The following is a 7237-nucleotide window of genomic DNA, read 5'->3' as shown; positions in this document are numbered from 1 at the left end:
CCCCCACTCACCCATTGTACTCAATGCTACTTTCTCCCCACCCCAACCCTCTTCTAGCTTATCTCTCCACGCTTCAGGCTCACTGCCTTTATTCCTGATGAAGGGCTTTTGCCCGAAACGTCGATTTCGCTGCTCCTTGGATGCTGCCTGAACTGCTGTGTTCTTCCAGCACCACTAATCCAGAATCTGGTTTCCAGCATCTGCAGTCCTTGTTTTTACCTAGTCCATTAGTGTTGGCCATCTGCTAAACTCTAGAATTTCCCTCCCTAAACCTTTCCACCTCTCTTCCCTTTTCTTTTCCTTTAAGTCGATCCTTGGAAATTCCCTCTTTAATCAAACTTCTGGGTAACCTGCCCTAAACTCTTACTTTGCTCTGTTTCAAATTTTGCTCCATGAATTCCCTATATGCATTACCTTTTGGGAAGTTTTATGATTTATTGTGCATGATACATGAAGCAAGATAACAGAAAATTACAGAAGGACTTCAAGGTATATGAAATTCTGCAGCCAAATAATCTTCATTGGAAGAAATCAGTAGCAGAAGGGTAAAAAGAAGCCTGTTAGGTGTGATTTAATAATAAGCAGATCATTCATACTTATTAGCATTGGGGTGAGTCATTTTTTTTTCAATTATGTCATGGCAAAACATGTGCCCCATGCTGCAATGTTGTACAGATTGTGACTACAATGTTCATTTGAAGGGCTAATGTTTGACAGGAGAAAAGGAGAGATGGTAAAATATGCATGAGTGCACATGCTTTTTACTGGAGTAAACTAACATCTACTACATCAAGGGTGATAGAATGTTAAAATAAAAATCACAGAATTAAAATAATAGGACTTCAGTATTGCTGAACAAAGACATTTTTTCAAAGCTTTTCGTTTTGTAGTCATCAGGACACTTCACAAGAATATCAATTCAAGGGGAAAACCAACATTGATATCGCATGAGAGAAGAGTGCTGATTGGTTGGCAAGTGGACTGCATTTGGTAGATTCATTGCCATGGAGAATGCACCTATTAACACTGATTGACAGTTTAACAGCCAGGCTTTCTTCATATTTTAAACCAGATGGGTTGATTTGGATTAATCATGGCATTGTTGCGAGGAAAACAAAGTAGCAAATGGGTGTCAGCTATGTTATTGAATTGAAACAGGTGCAGTATGAATATAGGTTCTTTATGTTTGCAAAGAACAGGGCCTTGTGTATTAATGTACTTAGCTTCCAACACATGCAAGTACATTGCAAGCCTGACTGTCAATCCTAAGTGATTATTAGTATAATACTTTACATACTCAAGTTTATTCAGCAAATGTCCAATGTTAAACACTGTGGTCCATGCTTTGCAAGCATGTCCTGTTTTGATATGATTAGTAACTTGCTTGCTACAAACAGCCAAAAATAATAAGCTGCTTAATATGATCTGCCAGTCAATGGGACCTACAGCCTATATACCTGTACCTGTCATCACACTGTCACTGAAATTTATATACTACTCACTTGTGTGATAGGAAAAAAGTTTTTTTTTGGCTTGATGGCAGTTTCTGCTCATATTTTAAAGGTAGTAATTAACAACAGAGGAGTGGCTTTAAGTGGCATTTAATGAGGCAGCTTTGCTCTGGATGTGATTGTGTTCAGCGTGGATATTGAACACCAAGGTGGGGAAATTGTTTTCGTAAATAGGTGTAGGTTGCAGAACTCTGAGGTATGGAGAAATCCAGGTGTTTTGGTGCATGAATCACAGAAGATAAGTATGCAAGTAAATCATGACGACAGGAAAACTGATAGAATGTTATGGTTTATTGCAAGGGCAAGAGTCAGAGGTGATGTAATTAAAACAAATAAGATCCTGAAGAGGCTTGACCAAGTGGATTTCAAAAAGATGTCAAAAGAATTTAGTCTCCATGGGAGAATCTAGAACTAGGAATCATAGATGAAAAATAAAGGGTCACCCATTTAGAACAGAGATGAGGGAATATTTGCTTTCTCTCCGAGGATGGTGAGTCTTTGGAATTCCCTTCCTCTAAAGGCAGTGGATGCTGAATCTTTGAACATTTTTAAGGCAGAGATAGTTTGATTCTTGATTTCCAAGGGAATGAAAGATCATTGGTGATATGCAGGGATGTAGATTCAAGGTGAAAATCAGATCAGCCATGATCTTACTGAATGGCAGAGCAGGCTCGAAGGGCCGAACGGTCTTTGTTCATATGTTTATACTGGCAACCTTTTGTTTGAAGGAACAGAATTTTATTCAAAAAGGGAAACACTGAACAAAACAAACTGATATCAGTTTGCTGCTCTAAGATATCACATACACTAGTCTGTTGAGAATTCTCTGTTTCACCAGTAAAGGAAGAACATACTTATGTTACTAATGCAGCCTTGCCAGATCCTTTTACTAAAGAGTTGATTGTTCATCTTATACTACACGGTTAAAATATAAGAACATTAAAATTTTTGTCAATATTTATCATACTCCTTTGAATGGAACATATATTCTTCCCATCAAAACATGTAAATAATCATGGATAAAGTTTCCGAGAGTAAAGTCTTCTCTATGAAAGGAATGGTATTGCTGTCAATTATCTGGGAGACTGTCATTTTCCTGTAACTTGCGATGGCCTTTTTCTGTGGCTTTCCATGTTATGTGACTGATTTACATCCAGGAATCATCTACAACCAACATGCTTGCTATCCCTCATTGAATCTGATGATCTGCCATTGATTTATACATCCATCACGTGAGGAATGAAGAAGGACTCAACATATGGATAAAGGTGGCATAAACACTCTGCAGCAAAATAATATGGGTAAACATTTGAAAGCATAGTTATAAGGATAATTATAGATCACACAAAATCACCAACTAGAAAGTTCTATCCAAACTCATCTGACTAGAGAGAACCCAGTGTCATTATCATAGCACCAAATATTTCTTAGGTACTTTCAGGTGTTTGCCCCTTCTAACTTACTTGGATGTCCATCTGACACGTGGTAGAGCAGTTCTGAATATTACTCCAAATTTGCTTTTCCTGGTTTAAACATATGCTCCAACATTCTATAGCCATAGTTTATTTGGGTGATATCCTGGAGTAGGTGAGGCCTGTAGAAGCTGGAGATCAGAGTCGAGAGTGTGGTGGTGGAAAAGCACAGCAAGTCAGACAGCATCTGAGAAGCAGGAGAATCAAAGTTTCGGGCATAAGCCCTACATCAGATGAAGGGCTTTTGGCTGAAACGTTGATTCTCCTGCTCCTTAGATGCTGCCTGACCTGCTGTGATTTTCCAGCACCACACTCTTGACTGATATCCTTGAGTTACAGTTTGTACCCATTTATAACTTAACATGTTGCTCCCTGTCAGTCCTGTCTCTTCAAGGCTTAAGGGCTTCTCTAATATTTCTTCCTAACTCATAGAGTCATAGAGTTGTATAGTACAGAAACAGACCCTTTAGTCCACCTCAATGCTGACAAGATATCCTCAATTAATATCATGCCATTTGCCAGCATTTAGCCTATATTCCTCTAAACATTCCTATTCATATACCCGTCCAGATGCCTTTTAAATGTTGTAATTGTACCAACCTCCATCAGTTCCCCTGGCAGCTCATTCTATACACGTACCACCCTCAGTGTGAAAAGGTTGCCCATTAGGTCCCTTTTAAATCTTTCCCCTTTCACCTTAAACATATGCCCTCGAGTTTTGGACCCCCCTCCCTTGGGAAAAAGACCTTGGCTATTTATCTATCCATGCCCCTCATGATTTTACAAATCTCACTCCTCAGCCTTTGATTTTCCAGGGAAAATAGCCTCAGGCCATTCAGCTTTTCCCTGTAACTCTAGCCCTCCAACTCTGCCAACGTCCTTGGTAAATCTTTTCTACATCCTTTCAAGTTTACTAACATCTTTCCGAAAGCAGAGTTACCAGAATTGAACACAGTTTTCCAAAAGTTGCCTAATCGATATTCTTACAGTTACAACAAGGCAACCCAGCTCCTATCAAAGCACTGACCAATAAAAGCACCTTCTTCATTACCCTGTCTAGCTGTGATTCTACCTTTAAAGAACTGTGAACCTGCACCCCAAGGTAACTTTGTTCGGTAACACTCACCATGACCCTGCCATTAAGCATATAAGGCAAAAGTGAGTATTGCAGATGCTGGAGATTAGAGTCCAGATTAGAGTGGTGCTGGAAAAGCACAGAAGGTCAGGCAGCATCCGAGGAGCAGGAAAATCGACATTTCGGGCAAAAGCCCTTTATCAGGAATGAGGCTGGGAGCCTCGGGTGGAGAGATAAATGGGAGGGAGTGGGGCTTGATGCCCTAGAGTTGAAGTGTTCCGAGGTGGAAGATGAGGCATTATTTCTCTAGGTGTCGGGTGATGAGGGAGCAGTGGTAGAGGAGGCCCAGGACCAATATGTCCTTGGCAGAGTGGGAGGGGGAGTGAAATGTTTGGCTACGGGGCAGTGGGGTTGATCGGTGCAGGTGTACCAGAGATGTTCCCTGAAGTACTATTAAGTATATAAATCCTGCCCTGATTTGGCTTACTAAAATGCAACACTTTATATTTATCTAAATTAAACTCCATCTGCCACTCCTCGGCTCATCTGATCAAGGTCTCATTGTATTCTAAGATAATCAGCTTCCCTGTCTGTTGCACCAACAATTTTGGTGTCATCTGCAAACTTAGTAACGATGCTCCTATGTTCACATCCAATCATTTATATAAAGCAGCGGACCCAGCAGTGTTCTTTGCAGCACTGGTCACTGGCCTCCAGTCTGAAAAACAACCCTCCACCACAACCCTCTGTCTCCTACCTTCAAACCAATTTTGTATCCAAATGGCTAGTCCTCTGCCCCAGGCATTACCTTGGCTAATTTAATGTGCTGTGTTGCACAATGATTAGCATATAGAGTGTAACTAATATGAGTTGCAAGGCTGATGCTTTGGAGGTTAGTTCGATCATTTCTTTGAGTGGATGAAACTTTCCTTCACTTATTCCTCCCTTCAGGAGATTGGAAAGGTGGATACTGATTCTCTTCCAATAACCTATCAAACCCTCACCCTCTACCACTTAGAAGATCAAAGGCAGATGAACAGTAACCTCACCACGAGCAAGATCCCTTCCCTAGTGCATACCATCCTGATGTGTAACCATAATCTTCATTCCTTTACTATTGCCGAGTTAAGATCCTTGCTCCACCCCCCAACAGTGTGGGTGTCCCTCCACATAATGGATTGCAGAGGTTCAAGAAAGCAGCATACCACAATCTTCCTAAGGGTGAATGGAAATTCTCAATAAATACTGGTCAAGCCAGCAATGCCAACATCCCATGAATTAATTAAAAATGGATAGAATCTATTACTCGGTTTTGTAGTCCAGTTCTCATTGGAGTGATTTAGAAACTCTGCTGCTGTTCTAGAGGTGAAGACTGCGTAGCTTAATGTGGAAAGTTAAAAGAAAAATAATAAATTTGCACTCTTTTTATCTCTTCTCGGCTGGATAAACCCAGCACATACCTTTCTGCCTTTTCCCATCAGGCTACCAAGTTAAATCTGTTGCTGGAACTAAGTGACATTATCAGGACCAATAATGCATATGGTGAAATGGACCCAGGAAGCTTTGAAGTGTGTCATTAGTATCTGTTTTCAGAGCTGCTAAACTTCAGAACTTGTTAGGGAGACTGGATAACTTGGGTAGTTTAACTCTTCACTCACTCACTTCTAGCTGATGGATTGAATTAAAGTCTCCACTCATGTTAGGACAATCTATATGATTTTTGAAGGTACCAGGGATAATGGACATGGGGCCTAGTCACATTGCCTATAATTTATGTAGTTCAACACAAAATGAAGGGCAAATTGAGAGGAAGTTGATCTAAAGTGGATTTGTATTTAATATTAGAAACGTTGAGAGGGATATTCCATGCATTTGAATAAATTGTCATCATATCTGCAGCTTTACATGGCAATGCATTTATCACCTTCTTGGAAAATCATTTCCATTGTGGGCCTTATGCTTAATCCAAAAATTTTGACATATTGCAATAAGCACCTTCCAGCATGGAAATCCAATGAAAAATGTAATAATTCTGAAGTAAACAGATGATAAACCTGGCCCTGACAATGCAGTGGTAATTGATATCGGATGTGAGTAAATGCTCAGGATCAATGATTATTTAATCTCACCAAAATGTCCTGTTCCACTCATCTTTTTTCTGTGATTTTCTCTGCTCCTCACTGAACAGGCACTGGGTTCCCTCTTGTAGCTCATTTAAGCTCCCACTATTCATCTGTGATTGAGACAGAAGGTGCCAGCAGGCTGTTTGATCACAAATATCAAAGTCAAGAGCAGGTCTTACATATTTACACATCCAACAGGGCTTGCTGGAGTACTGGGAATCCTGATTAATTACTTAGCATTGCAAAGTATTTACAGGACTGGCACAAGCCATTCAGCCCAACTTCTTATGCTCCACACAAGCCACCAATGCTGCTTCAACTAAACCCATTAATGTATCCCTATCTTCTCTTCCCCCTCATGCATTTAACTAGCTTACCCTTAACTGAATCTATGCTGGTTCCTCAGCTGGTCCTTGTGGTAGCAAGGTTCACATCCTAACCACTGTCTGGACAAGAAAGTCAATTCTAATGGATTTACTTGTGATTATTTTTGTTTAAAACAACCTACCTAGCTCTCCCATGCAAGTGGAAATATCTTTACTTGCTGAGCTAACTTACATACTTATCATCAACCTGAGCTACAAATCTTCTCAAAAATCACTAATATCTTTTCTACATGAACCCTGGCAAATGCTTGATTTAGTTTTCTTTGCACTAACCAACCAACCGGAGCTCTTCCATTGTTGCTCAGACTGAGACTAACTAAGTTACAGTGGATAAACCTTAGATTTCTCTGGTTTGTATGCTTAAACTTCACTGCATGAAGAATACAGAGTTTTTGAACTTTGACGTGGTAACATATACAGTGTACTCTTTTTACGTATAATCGTTGATCAACATGAGCACATTACATTGAGTTGATTTTGCCTCTAAAACATGGGATAAGGAAGAGGTATAATTTCATCAGTATTAAAAAACAACAATCTATTATTTCAAATATGTCCCTAGGATTGCAGAAATTCAGGATGGCAGCTCACCAGGACATGAAGTGATGGGCAAAAAAATGCTGGCCCAGCTAGTGACACCCACCTCTCTTGAACAACATAAAAATCAGAA

At 40.0% G+C, this 7237-nt stretch overlaps 1 protein-coding gene across 5 annotated transcripts in view; it reads right to left on the bottom strand.

Annotated features, from left to right (window-relative positions):
• lhfpl4a (LHFPL tetraspan subfamily member 4a) overlaps positions 1 to 7237 on the bottom strand; it is a 195555-nt gene that overhangs the window by 42898 nt on the left and 145420 nt on the right. The window lies entirely within an intron of this gene.

Source organism: Chiloscyllium plagiosum, chromosome 18 (assembly GCF_004010195.1).
Source record: "Chiloscyllium plagiosum isolate BGI_BamShark_2017 chromosome 18, ASM401019v2, whole genome shotgun sequence".
NCBI lineage: Eukaryota > Metazoa > Chordata > Chondrichthyes > Orectolobiformes > Hemiscylliidae > Chiloscyllium > Chiloscyllium plagiosum.
Note: the sequence above shows the minus strand (reverse complement) of the source record. Positions and strands in the feature narration are given on the sequence as shown.